At 36.0% G+C, this 22158-nt stretch overlaps 1 protein-coding gene across 1 annotated transcript in view; it reads right to left on the bottom strand.

Moving 5' to 3' along the window:
- FHDC1 (FH2 domain containing 1) overlaps nt 1-22158 on the bottom strand; it is a 1772510-nt gene that overhangs the window by 1285163 nt on the left and 465189 nt on the right. The window lies entirely within an intron of this gene.

The following is a 22158-nucleotide window of genomic DNA, read 5'->3' as shown; positions in this document are numbered from 1 at the left end:
TAAAAGTGAGGTTACTTTGCTACTCATACAGAAAATCAACTAAAGATGAAACATTTCACTTTTTCATTCTCAAAAGATATATATATATATATATATATATATATATATATATATAGTCTTATACCAATCACAGTGTTTAACAGTTATAGCATATTGCAACTAAATGATTTTATCTTAATCTTTATGGGTTATTATTAAAGTAGTTCAGTTACAATAGTTTCTTTTAAAGTTTTTCAGTTACATAATGGCACATATAAAACAAGTTCAACAACATAGCAGCATAGATACATTTTAATTACTGAAATGGGCGTTTTATGTTTAAAAATGCTGGTTAATATAGTCATGCATATGATTAAGTGCTTCTCATTATTTTAAAGTATTTTGTTTTTTTATTAAATACAGATCATTTTGAATAATGGAAAGGTCATAAGCTGCAATTTAATGTTGTATTCTCTATAAATATGTTTAATTTAATGCTTAAAAGACATATCAGCCAATTTTTTGCATTACCTAACAATTTGACTGATAAAAAAAAGTTTTTTGACTAAAGTGCGGATTTTTAAATGCATCCGTGAGCTTTTTGAACTAAAAGCTTTCATTTTAATTTGGTTTTCTAGTTGTTTTTCCCACTTAGAATACTTACAGTGCTTCTAGGATGTTTTTTATGCACAGCATGAGCCTATACAACTGTAAACAGCACTCCATCTTTACTGGAACATGCTCACATGTTCAAAAGGAAGTGTGGTGCAAACTCCAACCTCTGGAAACCAGAAAGTGCACAGAACAAGAAGAAAGAAAATCAAAACGGACTATTTTAACATTTGTTTTTAAAAGAAATATTGTTTTTAACCACCGGAATGTTGTAAGTAATATTTTATTTTTAAGCTAAATGTTATTGGAAGTATTTTAATCATTCTTATATTAAATAACTAGGGGAAACTTTTATAATGTTATAATCAGAAGGACATATTTTATTGCATCACCATTTGTAGATTTGTTTTTTGAATGAAAAGGTTTTTTTTGACTAAAGTGCGGCTTTTTAAATGCATCTGTGAGCTTTTTGAACTAAAAGCTTTCATTTTAGTTTGGTTTTCTAGTTGTTATTCCCACTTAGAATACTTACAGTGCTTCTAGGATGTTTTTTTATGCACAGCATGAGCATATACAACTGTAAACAGCACTCCATCTTTACTGGAACATGCTCACATGTTCAAAAGGAAGTGGGGTGCAACCTCCAACCTCTGGAAAGCAGGAAGTGCACAGAACAGGAAGAAAAAATCAAAATGGACTGTTTTAACATTTGTTTTTAAAAGAAATTTTGTTTTTAACTGCCAGAATATTGTAAGTAATATTTTCTTATGCAGTAAGCCTAGCACTTAATGTTTATCTCTGTAGGCAAATAATTCTTCTCTATTGACATATAATATCTATTAAATATTTAGATGTTTATCTGACAGAAGTAGTAGCAAAATAGTGTTTATTTATGACATGGTTTGGTTAGGAAGAGGCTTGAATGAAAAATCATCAAGTCTGGGATGTTATGTTCCATGTTGAGTGGTGTAAATGTTCATTATACTATGGTTTCTTTTTTGATGTTTTTATTGTCCATAACAAATACTTATATTATAATATTCACATTTATCATTCAGTATTCACAAGAAGCAGACTCTGAACATTATACACAAAACAATGTCAATTTTAAAGTGTATTTCATTGAATGTCAGTGGATTGCATAATATGATAAACAGATGTAGTCTAAACAAATACTTAACAGTGCACAAATCTAATATTGTTTTCCTACAAGAAACACATTTAGTATCTGAAGATGTTAACAGACTCATGTTAAGAGATTATACTCTTTTAGTGGGATCTCAATTCAAATCTAAAAGAAGAGGTATTTTAACATTATGGAGAAAAAACATTAGGAACACCTAAAATTATAGATACATACTCAAATAAACATGGAATTTTGGGCATACTAGTAGTACAATTAGAGAAAAAAGACTACACTGTCATAAATGCATATAGTAGCAAAACACTTGAATAATTACATAAATTCTAGGAATTTGAGAGGTATATCTAACCTAAAACTATCAAATTCTTTGAAATTCACACATTATTCATATAGATTTGGAACTCAGATAAATATAGATAAAGTTTTGGTCTCATATTTGATATACTCTAAGATAGAGGAGGTATTGATTGTTTCATGTCCACTGTCTGACCACAATGTTATAGCATTTTTATTTTATTTTATTTATTTATTTTACATTTGTTAACCGGGCTAGTCTAACTGGATATATTTCCATTTTCAGTAGAGGCCCGGGGAGAAAAGCTCCGGCAATTTTAGAAATTACAACATTAAAAATTAAAAATTTAAAGAATTAAAAGTAGAAATTGACAGAAAAGGTTTTAATAAAAATACAAGAAGGACTTGTGCTTAGAGATAGAAAGTAAGCTGAACAACCAGTATTAATAAGATAGAAAACAAAGTTAGTTAATTAAGAGAAATTAATCTACTAGAGAGAGTTTATTGGCATATAAATTTTGGAGTATCTGTTAGTCTATCTTACTAGGAATTAGTATGTAACAAATGCATTAGGAGTGTTATTAATTTAAGCGAGAATAGTAGGAATTCTTAATTTAGGGAGCTATACTTAGTAAAGGGAAATGGTTAGTCAGGCTTGCTGCAGGGGCATAACCATTTTGTTTGGAGGTGTTTTTTGAGGTTATGTTTAAAGAGAGGCAAGGATGAAAGTAATGTTACTTCATTAGGCAGGAGGTTCCAGTGTTTTCCCACTGTGTTACAAAAAAGAGAGTCTCCAGCCAGGTTATTTGACTTGCCTAAGCAAGCAAGCAGTTTCTTAGAGAAGCGCAAGGACTTTAGATTTTTGTAAGGCTGGATGAGATTGGAAAGAATAGGAGTACTGTTGGGTTGGTAGAAAATCTTGTGGGCAATGGTGAGTTGGGGTAGTATCAGTTGGTTTTGAAGTTCAAGCCAGCCTAGTTGCCTTAGATTCAGACAGTGGTGAGTTCTAAAGGGGTTGCCAGTGGCAAATCTGGCAATGGAATTATAGGAATTTGCTAGTTTGGTAATATTATTTTTCTTTAGGTTAGTATATATGGGTGAAGCGTACAGAAGTGAAGAGATTAAGTGTGAGTGAGCAATTGTGGTTCTGGCTATAGGAGTTAGGAAAGGTTTAATCTTATATAAGGAGCCTATTTTTCTGTTGACAGTTTTAATAGTATTATTTATGTGGCAATCAAAAGTCAGGTTATTGTCAATAGTTATTCCTAGCAGTTTAGTGGTTGTGTCAGGGAGTATAATAGTACCATTATTGGAAATAACAGAGAAGTTTATGTGGGCGGATTTGTTTGTGGGTGTAAAGAGAAGGAGCTTAGTTTTTTTAGCATTGAGAAGGAGGCATCTATTTGTAAACCATGTTTCTACTATGTTAAATACTTTCTGGGTTAGAGAATGTAGTTTTGAGGGGGAGTTTGCTGTGCATACTAGCGTAGAATCATCTGCGTACTGTATGCAGGTGGCTTGGGGGATTGCTGTGTGGAGTTCATTGATAAATAGTGAGAAGAGAAGTGGTCCTAGAATAGAGCCTTGAGGGACTCCGAGGGTAACTGGCTGAAGGGATGATATGTTGTTTTGCCAGATAACTGCTTGTTGCCTATTGCTCAGATAAGACCTAAACCATTTAATAGTCAGATGGTCAAAGGAGAGGGACTTTAGAATGTTGATGAGAAGGGCATGGTTGACCATGTCAAAAGCTTTTGAGAGGTCGATAAAGAGAGCAGATGAGAGGTTATTGTCATTGCGGTTTCTATTGATGATATCTATAAAAGATAGCAGGGCAGTTGTGGTACTGTGTGATGGTCTAAAACCATGTTGACAGTTTGCTAGAATGTTGTGTTGAGATAAATGATGCAGTAGTTGTTGGTGCATGCATTTTTCCATTATTTTGGCTAAAGGAGATAATAGAGCTATAGGTCTGTAATTAGAGTAATCATTTGAGTTCCCACCTTTATGTAGGGGAATAATATGGGAGATTTTCCAAATGTCTGGAATCATTCCTTCTGTAAAGGTTCTGTTGATGAGGATGGATACAGGGTATGCAATTACCTTAGCTGCTTTTTGCAAGTATTCTGATGGTATTTGGTCAGCAGAAGGTGTGCAGGGCTTAAGTTTTTGGATGAGTTTACAGATGAGAGTAGTCGAGATAGGTTGCAGTTTAAATGTTGATAGTGGAGGTAATGTTGTGACGTGAAGGCTTGAGTTGTCTGGGATTAGCTGACTGGCTAGTGTTTGTATGGTCTCTGTGAAGAAAGTATTAAATGTATTGGCTGTTTGTAGGGGGGTATTAGGATCAGCCTCAAGAGGGGTAGGTGTATGAGAGTGTCCAGGGTCAGGAGTTTGTTTATGCTAGACCAAAATTTTTGGGGATTGTTTTGATGGTTTTGTTGTAGTTTACAGTAATAGTTCTTTTTATCTGTAAGTATTGCCTTTTTTGTATTATTTCTTAGTTGCCTAAAATTTTGTTGATCAGAGATAGTTTTGTTAGCCCTCCATTTAGCCCAAGATTTGTTCCTTAGTAGAATTTTTTGCCTGGTTTCTTTGGAAAGCCAGGGGGCTGGTTTGGATTTAATTCGGATCGACCGTTTAGGTGCATGTTTATCAAGAATGGATAAAATAAGCAGAGTTTAGATATTTTATAGCCTCTTCAAGTGGTAGAGTTTTTAAAGGGTACCAGTTACAGGCACTAAGTTCATTTTGGAATGATTCTGGGCTAAAGTGTTTATTGGACCGCGCAATCCTAAAAGTGGGGGGTTTAGGTAGGTCATGTTTTTGTCTTATGATGTAGGTCAACATATGATCACTTACATCATCTGGGAGAGTGCCTACCTTATAAGCTTGCTCCTGTCTATTTATTAGTATCCAGTCTAAGGTAGTCTCTTTTTTGTTTGGTTTATTAATTCTGGTCGTGGAGGTGATAGTTTGATTAAAGCCATGCAGGTTAATGTGAGAAGTGGGGTTATCTGTATTGACTTTTTTCCAGTCGGTATTAAAATCACCTAGTATTACTGTTTCTTGGGGGTAAGTTGAGGATGCCCAGTTTAATATAGCTTCAATTGTGCTGATATTATTACCGGGAGATAGGTAGATACAGATGAGGTATAAAGCTTTGTTAGGGTTGATTTGGAGTTTGGTGACTAGGACTTCGGCATTACTATCTTGAGGAGGGTTATATGGGAGTGTGGAGATATGAAATCCATCTTTAAATATAACTGCTAAGCCCCCTCCTTTGCGTTTTATTCGGTCTTCTCTAATGATATTGTAGCCTTGGGGGATAATTTCATTGTCTTTGGTTCCTGGTTTCAACCAAGTTTCTGTTAGGCAAAGGATATCAAAGGTGTGAATATCTAGAAAGGCATGGAGATGAGCTACTTTATTGTTAAGGCTACGGATGTTTAGATGTCCTATTAGGAGTGAGTTGGGGAGTTTAGGCTGGGCTGTTAGGGTAGTAGTATTGTCAGGGCCAGGGTTTGGGTGGATGTCACCATCTAGTAAGGAGAGATTGAGAGGTTTTGTTGCTGCATTGTATTTTAGGTAAAGTAAATATTTCTCTCTTTTTATAGTATGATTATTATATTTAGAGTGGGAGACTGTGGAATTTGGGTAGTAGATAGCTAGGAATGGAAGTGATATTAGTGTGATTGCAAGTGAGTATGGATGTGTGAATTGCTGTTTGTTTTAGAGAGCAGTTGAAATGGTAATATTGCAGTTTTTTGAAAAAATTATATTTTACTCAATACTCAATAACAATAAGCTAAAACAACTTAATTCATTGTGAAAGAATACCTGCTTATATTACAAAACTACAGACTTTCAGGAATGGTACTTACAAGAAATAAATCAAACCACAGCCCTTAACAATAATGGAGAAGTTTCTGATTCTATTCTTTGGGATGCATTGAAAGTAGTTTTATATGGCAAGATGAAAAACTGGTACAAAGCAAAAAGGAAAGAATGAGATAAGGAATTTAAAAACATCCAAATGGAAACTGACAAATTAAAACTGAATATAAAACCTAATGATATAAATGTAACCAACTTCATCATAAGATTTCTATTCCCTTAGACAAAATTAAACTACAATCATACTCAATAAATCCCAAAATCTTACATAATATATCAATTAGATCAAAATGTACGAACAATAATAACCACATTAAGGAAATTATATATAAAGATAGAGCTAAAACAAAGACAGTTATAGACCTGAATGACATATTAAATTGCTTTAGAAATAATTGCAAAATCAACAAATCAAAACCAATTTTAAGCAGCAACAATCTTTTAGATGGATTTTTAAAAGATAATATACAACAAAAGCTATCAAAAGAAAAAATACGTAGCATGGATATGCCATTCTCCTTTAGAGAATTAAAAGAACAATTTAAAAATATAAAACTTAACAAAGCACCAGGACTATGTGGGATAATTCCAGAATTGTACAAACTAATTCCTGATGACACTCTAAATATCTTGCTTAACCCATTTGAAGAATTTAAGAAAATATCTAATCTACCTCCCTCTTGGAAATATTCCCTTATTTCCCCCATATTAAAACCAAACTATGATCTAGTTTCTTGTTCATAGGTTCATAGGTTGGTACTAGGCTATCAGCCCTAGAGCCTATACAAGCCTAGCCATAACAATTCAAATACGGTTTACAAGTGGATAGAGTCTTCTTTTACCTCATGCTGGTAATCAATTCATGAAACATTGATGACACAAAATAATAAAAATACAATTGAGCCATTTATAAATATTAATATTAATGTATTCTTATGGATTATAAAAAGTTATTTATTGAATGAAAAACACCAATATATCCTCTTTCCTTTTATGAATCAAATATTTAAAAAACTCTTTAACTCATATTATTTATGTAAAGATCTATCAATAATATTATTCCTAATAGCTTGCACAAGTGGATGTCTAATATCTTTTAATACCAAAAATGATAGATTTGAATGAGAATGAACTTATACATTGGCATCAATTCTTGTCAGGAAACAAAATACATTCTACAGATTATTTAATTGCAAAATATAGCATAAAAAATAACAGTTGGTTAGACTTGCAAACGTAACAGATTTATACAAAATAAAAATCAAAGTAACATTCAATACACAAAATACTCAGATTCCCATAATTCCAAACCTTCTATCTAATGTCAATAACAAATAATCGAATAATATTTCTTCATTATCAGTAATTTACAAAATCCTAGGAACTGAATTTGCTTTATCTGACAGCTCATTCTGGTCATATTCAACTAAAATTAATAAAGAAGAATTTTCAGATAATAATAAAAAACTAATATTGAAATCAGCAGTGTAAACAACATCTTCCCCATACTGGAAAATATTTAAATGGAAATTTATGCATTCAAATTTTCTCACACCTAAAAATATAGCAGCTATATATAAATTAGATAACACAAAATGTTATAAATGTGAGATAGACCTTAACGCTGATTGGCAACATATGATAATTGGTTGTAAAATAGTTTTTCCATTTTGGACTGACTTCAGAAACTTTTGTAGAGCATTGTGGTCAGATAAGTGTAATATCTCAGATTATCTTATATTAATTAATGCACCTATACCTGAAATGATTCCAGTATCACAAATACCCTTTCTTTGGAGCATTTTAGCAATAGCTAGAAAAACCATTACAAAAAATGGAAAACAAAGGCTACTCTCTCATTCAATAATGAATTTATTGTTTAGCAAAATCAGTATGTAATAACAAAACACTTACTATAAGAATGAGAACTAAAAATGTGACACACAAATTATTAGCTTGGGAAAAATTACAAAGCTTACTAGAAAAATATTAGTTATATTAGCAATGTTTTGAATTTTGTTATGGACTTTGTAAATAGTATGCACATAGTTTCATGAGGTTGTTAATTAATTATTGTGTAAATTATTATTTTGTTTTAAAATGAAATAAAAAAGTAAAAAATAAATATAGGCTTTACAGTATAACCACAGGTTGAAAAAAAATATTTTCACTATGAATATTCTGTAATCTTTGGGTGCCGGGGTGGGGGAGGGGTATACAACTGCACTGATTACATTATCTGTAAAATTAAGATATTTTCTAAATGTTTTACAAGTGTGAATGTCCAGATTGGCTTAAGCTATAAGGGATTTTTTTTGTAAACACGTAGGTTTGAAAAATAAGACAAAATGATGAAAGCCATGAAAATACTAGCTTCTTACATTTAGAACGATATTAGCTTGGATTTTCCACTAGCAAATGTTCATTGGGAGACAAGAAGTATGCAGTTGAAGGCAGTTGCACATTCTGTTCTGAGTGAAACTGACAAAGCTACTATTACATGGAGACAAGCTGTCTGCAGGTGCAAGCAATTAAGTTTTAGAGTTCTGATTAAGTTCTCAGGGAAATGCAACATTTAAAGGTACAGTGGCTAGCAGTTCAGTGAAAAATAATGTTTGAAATTATGGAAAGTGAACAAGAGCTAGCGGCATCCCCAGCAGCTCTAACTTTAATGCATTTAACAGAAGAGTGTACAATTTCAGTTTAACTTAAATATAGTCAGTGCACTTTGTCTTTGGGCTCAAAGTTAATGTTTTATGAAAACATACAAGCTGTTTTTCAAATGTAGGATGGTAACAGGGACAATAAAAGAAAATACAGCAATCAGTGTAACTGGAAACAGAGGCTGTAGCATGTGCTTTAGTATGGATAACCTTAATTTTAGGTTAAGTAATGCCTGTGGGTGAAGCTGTCATCTGGGGCATTTTTTTTCTATCTGGAGGGTAAAACTTCATTTTTAAAAGATGTGCATAATTTTGTGTGTCTGTTCTAAATCAACAGAAGATAGGGATGTTCTGAAAATGTATCTATTTTTTGTTTGAGGGTTGTCATTAAAGCAAAATATCTAGAAAAAAATGTGACATAAGCACAGACAGAGATGAGAAGAAACAACTGTACAAAAGATCAGCCTGCCAAACAGTGTGTGCATGTAACACAAATGTTGGAAGTATACATTCAAAAAAAGTCATATATAATAGGTGGAACAACAGCATTTTATCATAAGGGCCATGCTATTCATATTATTCTGGAACATAAATGGCCTTAAAGATACAGACAAAAGAAAACAGTATTTAATTATAGTTACATTAAGAAATGCAGAGTGCAAATAGCTTTGCTCCAGAAGACACAGTTGGAAAGGAATGAGCAAGTGAATTTCACAAAGATATGATTTCAGAATGGATATTCAACAAAATATCAGGGATAAAGAAAAAAGGGAGTAATTATACTAATTGCTAGAAGGGATCCAATAGTGACATTAGAGGGGAAAAGACAGTAATGGTGGATTTGTGGTACTAAGGGGGTACTGGCAAGGGATGAGGGTTAAACTGATATGTGTTTATATTCCATCAAAAACTACTATCGGGGAGCTTAAGAAATTTTTGGTAAAAATAATCAGCTTTCAGCAGGGAATATTACTTATTTTAATATTATTATTGTAGTTGGGGACTGGAATTTGGGTGGCCACGGTGGTGCAGTGGTTAGCATTGCTGCCTCACAGCAAGAGGTTCTCCGGTTCGATCCTCGGCTGGGGTGCCTTCTGTCAGTCTGCATGTCCTCCCTGTGGTCGCGTGGGTTTCCTCTGGGTGCTCCGGTTTCCTCCCACATCCCAAAGACATGCTGCAGGTGGATTGGACACTCTAAATTGGCCCTAGGTGTGCGTGTGAGTGTGCCTTCTGTGGAAGGTTGGGCGCCGGGCTGGCAACAAACTCCACTGCCATTCAATGTGCGGACAAGGTGATCCGCTGTGGTGACCCCTAACCGGGAAAAGCTGAAAGAAGAAGAAGAAGTTGGGGACTGGAATTTAATTTGCAATAATGTATCAAGTGGACCTAGAAGGGAAAATATAACAAAACAGTGTAGATTTCTGAAGACATTTATGAAAATATTTGATATGGAAGAAGTGAAATCAGTAGTAGGAACTTGGGCAGAATTTACATATTATTTCCCAAGATACAATAACCAGGCTACACTAGATAGAAATTATATTTCACTGGAACACGTTCATTTAATTGAAAACTTCGACATGCATCCAATAACTATTTCAGACCATGCACCAATAAAAAAACTAAGATAAAAATGCAGGGCAATGATGTAAAACTGAGACACCAGTGCTTTCCCACCTACCTGTAAAAAAGAGAGTAATTTAAGGAATGGATAGTAGAAATTATTCAAGAGTTATTAAGAAGGAAAAAAATATAATCAGAAGTTATAGCTAGTGAGTGGGATAAAGAAAATTGAGTTTACAATTGTGTACAAATAAAACAGAAAGATATATGCTAAAGAAGTAATAGGAATTACTTTGAGGGACTGACAAAGAATTGCAGAATAAGGGTAATCTCACAGAAAAGAAGAGGTACAGATGCAGAGTGCTAAAGAAAAAATAAGGTAGTATTTGGATAAAATGAATGAGTTTAGAAAGACTACTGTCAAGCAACTATTTCTGATAACTCCAGAGCACAAAAATGTTTACCACAATACACTTATACAACAGAACGTAGAAAGGGTTGTTGCCAAACTTAGGGAGCACATAACAAGAAAAATAATCAGAGATACTGTCGTGGTATTAAAGATATTATGAAAATTTTATGAAAATTTGTATAAAGCAGAGAAATGTGGAAATCAAGAAAGAGGACACAGAAATATTTATGGAAGAATTAATTATTCCAATGTTAGAGATAGATGACTCAACATCAAACAGTTAAGATAGGAGGAGGTGAGATAAAAGCAATGCTGTACAATCAATCTTCTGGAAAGTCTCATGGAACAGATGGTACTCCTGTGGTAGGTTGGAAGTTAGGAAGGAAGAAAGTGATAAAGGTCTGGAAGACTGTGTTTAACAGTATTTAAAAAAAATAGGAAACACCAACATCTTGGAAGAAAGCTGTGGTGAATATATTGCCTAAAAATGGTAAACACCCATCAGACCCAGCTTCATATAGGCTCATTTCAATTGGGTAGGTAAACATTTGACAACATTGATAGAACAATGATGATCCAGAGGGAAACACTGTGTAAAGAGAATACCTTGATGCAGAGAAAGCATTCAATAGTGCATGCTAGGATTTTATGGGTAGGGCATGGAAGCATTAGCACTCCCTGATACAATAATACAAACAGCTTCCCTCAATTGCTAGCTCCCCTACACCCACTATTTAGCTCTAAACCTCCTTATCTATTAAATATACAACCTCTATCTACATGACTGCTTAACTATTTTTTTTATTTCTCCCCATTTTCAGTTCCCTATCACTGAGTTCTACAAGGAGCACCCATGGGAATTATAACCCTAAAGGTCCTCTCCTATCTCCTGGTATTCAGCAAAGCAAAGAATAAGCCTGCTACCTCCCAGCAAACCTTTGCCACAGTGTATGTTTATCTATAAACTAAACTAAACTGTTTTGTGTAGTCCTATAGTTCTGCCCTGCCTGGTATGCTCACTTGCCGGTAGCTAGGTTGCTGCCTACATTACCCAGCTTCTAGTCCCTACTCCACCCTTACCAGATACCTTACTGACATTAGTTGTGCACACAGCCAAAAGTTGAATTAAATGCAGAAACAAGCTCAGTTAGGCAGTACCGTCAGTCAGTAAAGCTTACCTGCTCCATACTACCTAACTGATAGTTTTTTGAGCACAACTGCAGCCTCATGGTCTTAACCCACTCCATTCGCTCATTTCATTCACTCACTCTGCTCCCCTACCCTACCCCCAAATCACACCCACCCCACTGCAACTAAACTTATACTTCACATTAACTACTCCCACCTCTCAATTGCCAATCCCTTACACACATACACACATCTCCCACTTACATTCTGATTTTCTATACCCAATTCAACATCTCATATATAGTTACACACTTGCATTACTATGACAGCACTACAACACACTTTACTGCTTACCACATCCACATCTCTTCTACTGCTGTTATACACCCTCACAGCATATAATACCTCCCTACACTATATCACACACACTTCCAAACATACTACCAACTTGCAAACACCTAGACACACATTTCTTCCTCTTGTAGCCCCAGCCCTCCTCCACACAACCATTACAGGTTATACCCTAAAAGTTCTCCCAGTGCAACCTAAATCTCACCATACAAATAGATTCACCAAACTCCTATTTAAGCTCTCCAAACTCTATCACTACCTAACAAACAACAAACTCTAGCAGGAGACATACATCCCAACCTCGGTCCCACCAGCACTCAACCCACACTACACTTTCCCAACCATCCAACACTACCCCATCCACCCCAACTAAACCTATCTATCTTGCACCAAAGATCCAAAGCATCCCTTCTCCTGATCAACATTAATGTAAGAAGCATAGCCAAAACAAAAACTCGCAATCTACATGCTTTGCTATCTTACTACTCCCCAGATAGAGTAACATTAACTGAAACCTGGCTTAAACCCCACACCGACAGCAATAAGATCACACCCCCAGGTTACAACATCCTATGTAAAGACAGAACAAATAAAAAAGGAGGAGGCATAGCAATCTTATATAAAGATCACCTCTCACTACAGCTCCACAACTCCTCAGTTCCAGTCATAGATAATGCAGAGATAATTATAGCTAAATTAAACATTAACTCTAGCAAAACCCTCAACATTATAGGAGGTTACATACCACCTGGTAACAACACTTCTAGTGTTGAAAATCTACTACACTGGTACTCCAATCACCTCCCCCAAGAAACCATTATCATGGGATCATGGGAGACTTCCATAGTGAGTGGCTCCAATGCTCCTCACAAAGCCCAACTATTGACATGACCCTTTACGGGTTCACCCAAACCATCACAATTCCCACTAGAACTGACAAAGTCACCAAATGGATGTCCTTAGTAAGTTGGATTTTAGTAAACACATCCCACCTTGCATCTCACTCTGGGTATCTCCCTGATAACCTAAGTGACCACAGTCAAACTTTCCTCCTTTGTGATCGTATCTACCCAGTACAACAAACCACCTTCCGCACAGTCAGGAATAAAAAACATTTTAATCCTGACAACCTCATCACTGCCCTAGAAAACTGCTACTGGAAACACCTCAAACATCTAACCCTAGATGAAGCAGTACTGTCCTTCAACAAGACCGTTGACATTCTCAACACCCATGCCCCACAAGACAAATTAGAGTCAAAGCCAACTACTCCCCCTGCTTAACCAAAGAAACCAGATCCCTACTGAAAGACAGAGATAAAGTCTGATCACTATACCATAAAAACAAATCCAACACCACCAAACAAACCTTCCTACAACTTAGAAACAAAGCCAAGAAACAAGTGAAAATAGGCAAAACCAATTATTACCTAAGTATCCAAAATAAGCACCAAAAACATCCACAAAAGTTCTGGGATACAGTTAAAAACCTATTACAACCAGGTAATATTGCTACTCCCACTCCAAAAACAACTTCCACTACTGACAGCATAGCTACCCAATTCAACAACTTCTTCACTGAAACCATTCTAAACTTAGCCAACAAGCAAACTAACAAATACTTCCCCAGAATCAAACAATGCCTCACCCCCACAAGATACCTTCACCCAATTTAAACTATACCCAGTATCCACCAGCTATATCAAAAAGCATCTGAAAAAACTAAAACCTACAAAATTAGCCGCTGGCAGCCTTCCAACTGACTATCTTAAAATCACAGCAGATGCCATCTCCTATCCTATAGCAATACTCATTAATAGATCTTTAGCCAAATCACAGGTACCCTCTATCTGGAAAGTATCACACATAATACCCCTTCACAAAGGGGGAACACCTAATGAACTTACTAACTACTCTCCCAGTGCCATTCTCTCTCCCCTATACAAGATCCTAGAAAGAATAGTACACACACCTCATGAAATACTTCACCTCACATAACCTACTATCTAGTACCCAGCATGGCTTTTGCCCAGCACATAGCACTACAACTGCCCTACTAACCTTTACCAACAAAGTTAACCAACTTAGAAATAACTCCCTATTTGTATCAGCCTTATTTCTTGACCTGTCAAAAGCCTTTGATATGGTCAACCACAACAAATTCATGAAAATCCTTTCCTCCCTAAATATCAATATCACAACTCTTAACTGGTTCCAAAGCTACCTTGCAGATAGGCAACAAGCTGTTCGATGGCAACAAACCCTCTCCCCCACCCTCTTAGTCACAATTGGGGTCCCAAAAGGCTCCATCCCTGGACCTCTCCTATTCCCACTTTTATCAACCACCTACACACTGCTACCCCCAATGCCAGCCTAATTCAAAATGCTGATGATTCAGCCCTGATCTGTACAGCCCCATCTCTTACAGCCCTACAAACCCTTACCCAAGACACTTTCCTCTCAGTAGAAAAATGGCTAACCAACTCACACCTGATACTTAATCCCAACAAAACTAACCTCCTAATCTTTTATCCCACTAGAACAGCTACCTCCCCCTCAACCTTCAACATCTATTCTAATAATAACACCATTATTACTCCAACTACCCACACCTAACTACTGGGGATAGTAATTGACAACAATCTAAAATTCGACCTCCATATAGACCAAACCATCAAAAAATTCCACAAGAAGCTAGGCATCCTGTACAGGAATGACCAATTTCTAACACCTTCTACAAGAATTACCATAGCCAGAACACATCTGTTATCTACACTCCTATACACATCTCCCATCCTCATCAACCTACGTAAATCAGACCTTAACAAACTAGAAGCTTGCTATAATAAAATATCCAAATTCGCCACAAAATCACCATACAGATCACATCACTGCCAATCCCTAAAACAGCTCGACTGGCTTGAACTCCCACATCTCCTACACTTTAACCAGCTAAGCCTAGCCCACCAAATTCTACACCACCCAACCAAAACTCCACCCCTCAGCCATCTAATTCAGCCATACTCTGCTCCTAGACCCCTCCGCTCTGGTAATAAATACTTACTACAAGTTATTAGAGCAAGGAACTCAGCTGGTGAAGGCCTTTTTTCCAACTATACTGCTAAACTATGGAACACCCTACCTACTACTCTTACCTCAAGTTCCTCATCAAAACAATTCAAATCACTCCTGAAAACTCACCTATCAAAATCCTGGCTGTGCCCCTGCATTCCCCCAGGCTAAACATCACTTAAACTCCAGTCGCACTCTCTTTACCCTTGTATAACCTAACATGGTCACTCTCTAAACATCAAACATGGTACCACCACAAAAAGAATAGTGTACACTCTCTCAGTATGTATTATATTATATATGCTACTTGTGTGCTTTACGACTACTGTTATCACAACAAATACACCTATTGATATAACTCATATTCATTTACTTTTTTTTTTCAATTGTTGATTTTTCAATGAATAATTTCTCTGAATTGCTATTTAAGCATATGTCAATCTATATACCAAAGTATATTAGCCTGTTGTGTTGATTTTGTAATTATCATTGTATGACATGGAGCATTTATCCCCGGGCCTCCACTGAAAATGGGCAATTGCCCAGCTAGACCTTCCCGGTAAACAAATGTAAAATAAATAAATAATACGGTTAATTAGGAGGATATAAAAAATAAAAACTTGGAATTCTGTACCGTAATCATAAACTACTCTCTCCTTCTACCAACCCTCCCTTGCTATGTCTCTACTCTTATCCTGTCTTCTATATCCAGCCCCAGACCTTATAAACCTTCAGTCATCTCTCCTCTCTAAATTAGAACAAACTTACCACAAAACAGTAAGATTTGCCTCCAATCTACCATATAAATCCCACCACTGTCTCGCTCTTAAGTCTTTATTATGGCCTGAATTTCAAAAACAACTTCTTCTTGCACAACTACACATTACACACTCTATACTCTATAACCCCCCACTTGCTATCCCTACATCCCTAACATCATATCACTCTATAACCCCACACGTCAGCTTTGCACATCTGACAAACATCTTCTAGACATCTACAAACCTGCTAAAAATATAGGCAAGTCTCTCTATAAATTCTCTGTCACTCATTCCTGGAATGCCCTTCCCCTTAATATAAGAAGTATTCCTCATAAAGCCCAATTTAAACACGAGCTTAAAAACTACCTACTAAACACCTGGTCCTGTCCATGACAAATTTGTACCTGATATTATACGGTACTCTTCCTAATTTCTTCTACCTTACTCTAAGCATGCATCTCATTTTTTTCTCTATTTGTCTCTCTAATACTTCCTTTATTTCTTACCTACTCCCTACTTCTTGTAAATACTGATGCACATGGAGTTTCTAGCTGTTACCTGTATATATTTTGGCATACTGAATTAATTTGATGCTATGGTCCTGCTTTCTCATCTTGAACATACCTGTATAAAAAAGTTATTCCTATTCTTCAATGTATAACAAACTGAAATTATATCATTGTTAATATAACTATCTTTGTGATATTTTTGTGATACTGTTACTTGTATCTGGAGCTTTTCTCCTCGGGTCTCCACTGAAAATGGGCCCCTGGCTTAGTTGGACTAACCCGGTTAACAAATGACAATAAATAAATAAATATATGAAGGATCAGAGGCAAGAATTAAAGTGTGAGGATTCCTTTGTGATAAGTTGTGTTTGAAGAGAGGAACCAGGCAGGGGTGTTCCCTTCCTCTTTTTTTTTATTTGCTTTATATTTACAGCCATTGGCAAAGAAAATAACAGACCTGAAAATTCAATGATATAATTGGTATGGTAATCAAGTAACTTTGGCTTTATTTGCAGATGATATTGTTTTGTACCTGATAAATCCATAAAAGGATACCTCAGTGTTGTGGAACATTTTGAGATACTTTTGAGTCTTTTCAGGATATAAAATTAACAAAGATAAAACAAAAGCTATAGCGATAAGTTACATACCCATACACAAAATGATTTAGCAATACCCATATTAATGGGGGCATGGTAAGAGGAAGTATTTAAGATTATGGATTAAATAAGATCTGTTATGGCACCCAAGTATATGGGAAAGATATTAAACAAAACATAATACAAAACCTGAGAAACTGCATGCTCTTGTTTATGGATACGGACAGTAAGATACAAGAAAATATTTTAGTCCCTTTAGTTTTATATACGGGTCAGGCATATTTTTATCAATGAAAGGAGAAATTCTGGACAATAATTAATACAAGAATTTAACTGGGATGGGAAGAGGGCAAGAGTTAAGTCGGATACGTTGATCCCTCCAATAGACCAAAGTGGTTTAAGACTACCTGATTTGAAGGGATATTTTAGATTTACACAGTTAAGACTCATATACATAACACAAGCAGAAGGTTATTAATTCAAAATGTATAGGGATAATAACAAAGCAGGGGGATGTTCAAGAAATAAAGAAAGAGTGGAATTTTGGATTCAGATCCTTAAGGAAAATAATAACTACAGGCAGAATATTATATTTAGAAATTACCTGAAAGTATTCTAGGAACTAAGCAGGATGAGAATAGAGAAATGAGATTTTGCCAATAGGGATGACTGCAAGTAGGAGTACAGAAAATAGGGAAGAGGGATCTGAAATTTATTGGGGAAAACTGGGAAAGGAACCAAGACAATGGAAGCAAATAACTAGAGAAGGAAAACTAATAGAGTAGAATGAGGCCAAGATGACATTTGGATTGCAAACTAAATACTACAACCCCTATCAGGGATTAATATCATATTATGGGCAAAGAGAAAGAGATTCAGGAATCTTAAGTGAAAGACCTGCTCTGGCAGAGTTTTTTTTTTAATTTGAATCAGAACAGAAACTGCAGTCAAAAAAGGAGATTAGAAAAGACTGGAAAGAGAAACTGGAAAAACAGTTTACAAACGAACAATGGGGGGGGGGGGACATGTGCATGGCTCTCAAGTATGCAACAAAGCCCAGAAGGTTTAGGATCTTTGTTTGGATGTGTTTGTGTACATGTTTGTATACCATCAGCAGACTTCAAAGAATTTTTCCTCATGAAGATAGCAAATGTTGGAGGTGTGATGGGGAAGAAAAAGGTAATTGGGAACATATGTTGGGGCTATAATGAGCTGGCAGACTTAAAAATTCCCTACAGAGTACATTGTCAGAAATGTTGGGAAAGCAAATGTTTGTAACTAAGGAAATTATTCTTTTGAGCTGGGGCAATGTATCTGAATTGCCTAGACATAGTAAGGCCTTATTAAGTTTAATTTTGTTGGTAGCCAAAAAAAGCAATTATTAGAAAATGGAAGTTAAGTATAAATCCAGCTGTATTAGAAGTACTGATGATTATAAAAGAGAAAAATAAACTGGAAGACAGATCCTTAGAGAAGAGGCAGAGCAAATTACATAGAAATAAATGGAAATTGTGGGAATAATACATGTAGAATAATGTTCAGGAGGAGGAGTGAGGTTTAAGGGAAGGGAAGGGAGGAATTCAGCAATTTATGCAATGTTGGACTGATGATAGAAAAGATGTGTGAAGTATTATGTAAGTAAATGGGAAAATGTTCATAGGGCTTGTTTCATTTATTGTTACTGCATGTTTGCCTATGTCTAAAGTGATAATTTAATAAAGGTGTTAAAAATTGACTTTAGTCTCCCCCCAAGTTGGAGCTGGCTCCAATACCTCACTCTTCCCTGTTTCCTCCCCCATCTCCATGTGGTGGAGGTTGTATCTTTTTCCTCCTGAGTCCTAACAACTGTCATATCATCTGAAAGTTTTTTCTGCACCTGCTTTATGCACTGCAGTTCTAACTCTTCTTCTGGCATGTCCAGCAAAACTTCTAGTGTACCTCCCACTAACATTACTTATTTCTATCCTAGTATTGTCATACATTTCCTATCAGCCCTTTAATCCAAGTCTATTAATCTTAGAACATTTTCCAACAGAAAGGCCTGTAAACGGGTTTATATCACATGATCAAAAGCAAAAAATATTGAAGCTCCGAACCTCGAACTGGAAACCTAGAAACCGGAAAACATCGAACGTGGGGGGAAAAAAACAGTACACCCAAAACAACACAAAAACAGTCTATGCATGGGGGCAAGCCCACCACACACCCCCACTACTTAAATATACCAACTCCAAGGTCGCACTACAGTGTGATAAAGGTAAATCTTCCCTTTCCGCACTCTATGGCGATCTCTGCTTTATGCTTTGATGTTTTCCGGTTTCGAGGTTTCCAGTTCAAGGTTTGGAGCTTTGATATTCTCAACTTTCGAGTTTGTAATATACACCCCTGTAAACAATCCCGTAAATTCAGCCACTGCAAATCGCCTTTCCTTTCCGTTTTCTCCAGAATAATGTTATCTCATTCCAGACATGGTCTCTCACCTTCCAAAATAAATTTCATGCAAAGTTGCTTCACTCTCTTTAGAAAAATGCTGCCAAGGTATCCCCCTTGCCCAGGATAAATAAATTGTGGCATTGCACACATTTGCAAGACCTGTTCCTATTAATCTAATTCCAACTCTAACACTATCCAACTCTTTAGTTGTCTCTTGACTTTCTCATAGAGACCTTTCTTTTCATGGATTTCTCTACTGAAGCTCTAAATCTCAAACCAAAATATCTAATTTCTTCCACCATTCCTTTCCATATACTTTATTTCTCATTCTTCTCACCTTGATGAAGGACAAAGATTTTTGTTTTTTTCTTGAGTCACCCTATAACAGGAATTTCTCCCCAAAGTTCTTTAAAATCTTCCCTAGCTTATTTGCATCTTGTCTATATCTGGTTGATGTGATCAGTAAATCACAGTCTATAATGAAATCTTTTTCTCCCTAACCCCCAGTTACGCCCCCTCATCTCAGATTTCCTTACAGTCTCTGCCAATGGTTCAAGATACATGACATACAAAAGGGGTGAGAGGGTGCATACTTGCTTCATCCCGTCTCTATCACAGATGTCTTAGACAATCTAGCCCTGACTTTCACTCTAGCCTTCGACCCAACTTATGTAATCTTTCTCTCATCCTAACCCACTCAATGACAGTGCCTTTATCAGCATCACTTGCATCAGAAACCCCTAGTTCACCCTATAAAATGCTTTTCGGCATCTAAGGAAATAAATGTTAGTTCCACCTTAATTTTTTGTGCCTTTTGCATTAACATTAAAGTCCTACTCAAGTTGTTGTTGGTTCTTCTCCCACATATGAATGCCATCTGATCTTCATGCGTCACCCTAGGTACAATCTGGCCGAGACTCTCAGCTTAAATCAGCATGAAGTATGTATAATCATGGTTCAGTGCTGAGATTAGCCTGTAAGAAGCTGGGTTCTTCATATCCTTTCCTTCATTGGGTTATCACTGAAATGACTGCCTCCTTCCATAAACCTGGCATTAACCCCCTATTCAAAATACCATTAAATAGACCTAGCCGTTTGTCTACTATCTCCTTCTTCTATGAATAGTTTCTATCACTCTTCTACTAGTTGTTATGTCTAGTAGAGAAGACAGTACATCTTTCCCCCATGACTTTATTTGATGGCATCTCCCTAAAATCTACCTACCCCACAGTCTGGAAAAAAATCTAACATAAATCTATCTTCTCTGATGAATTTCTTTGCCTTTCGGCCTAATTGCACCTCTTCCTTTTTAGCCACCCAGACAACTTGTCAGTCCTTCCTGAAATCATACCAATTCTCCCAATATACCTCTTAATTCTCTGATTTGTGCCGGGGGGGTATATATACAGATAGTATAGTAACCATTCTGCCTTCACCTTTCCCTAAATGCCTGCTCTGCTTTCAACTGAAAATGGAAATGAGTTTCTCGTCAAAATAACTACACTTATTTTCTTCATTACCCAGGAGGAGCTTGCCACTACCTTATACTCACCTAAACTCAACTTGTTATTTTCTATTGAGCTGGTTGGTCCACTGCATATATGAAAATATTCAGTCCCTTTTAACTTTGTTACCCAACCCATTCATATTCGAAGCCTTAATCACAAAGCTCATTATTTTTGCATCTCATCTTACAAACAATTCCGATTTCTCACACTCCAAATCCTCCAAGTGAATCAACATTTATACCTGGATTTTACTAATACACAGCTCTATATTTTCTTACACCTCTTTCCTTCCAAACCTCTCTTTCTAACTATAGCACTTCCTGTACTTCTCTATCCTTGCTCAACTAACACTTTTAATATGCTGCTGTCCATAATTACTATGTAGTGCATGTAGTGTTGTGATTACACTCAGATATCCAGAAAAAAAATCAGTTAAACATTTCTATAGTGTGAGACTTGATCTTAACAAATGTTAAGCACCACTTGCTTCAGTTGTTAAGATTGGGTACAGCTAGGCAGTTAAACCTACCAGTACTGACCAACAAATGACAGTGGCAGAATAAAAAGTAGATATGTTTTTGCCAGCTGCCTGTCTGTAATATGTTCCTGCCTTTTTTCTAAAGTAACAGAATCTCTTAAACTGTTTTTCTCTCAGAACTTGCTAAGTGCTTTACAGCTTTGACAGCCCTATAAAACAATTAGTTATACTTTTTTTATTTAACTAGTAGTACTTGGAGTATATAAACCTCCATGCACTAAAAAGAATTATGATTGGGTCTTCAATCAAAACCCTTTATTATGTGTTCTTGTCAGGGATGTCAAGATGTACCTCTCAAGAAAAACTCAAGAGAATTTCTTGGCATCCTTGTCTCGAACACATCAGCAATTTCTGATTGGTGACCCATTTCTAATCCTCTATATTAGATGAGGTACTCCATCCTAACAAAAGGTAAGGGTTTAGGGAAATTTGAGTCTGGATCCATCCCTACCACAGAAGCACTCATACCTGTGTGCTAATGTTGTGAAGAGATCAAATCATACCTCTCAACCTAGAAACATCAAAATTCTGGACAAGGCCCATGAAAAATAGGTACAAATCTATACGCTGATTAACATAACATTTGCATACATAATTATGTAACCCCGCCCACTCCAGTGGAATTATGGGACACCGACTTTCAAAAGCAAACTGAAGAACAGGCAACCAAAATATAGCACCAGAGTCCCCCTGCAG

This window comes from Protopterus annectens, chromosome 2.part1 (assembly GCF_019279795.1).
Source record: "Protopterus annectens isolate FY-2018-M chromosome 2.part1, PAN1.0, whole genome shotgun sequence".
Lineage (NCBI taxonomy): Eukaryota > Metazoa > Chordata > Ceratodontiformes > Protopteridae > Protopterus > Protopterus annectens.
The sequence above is the reverse complement of the archived record's forward strand: the minus strand, read 5'-3'. Positions and strand labels throughout refer to the sequence as shown.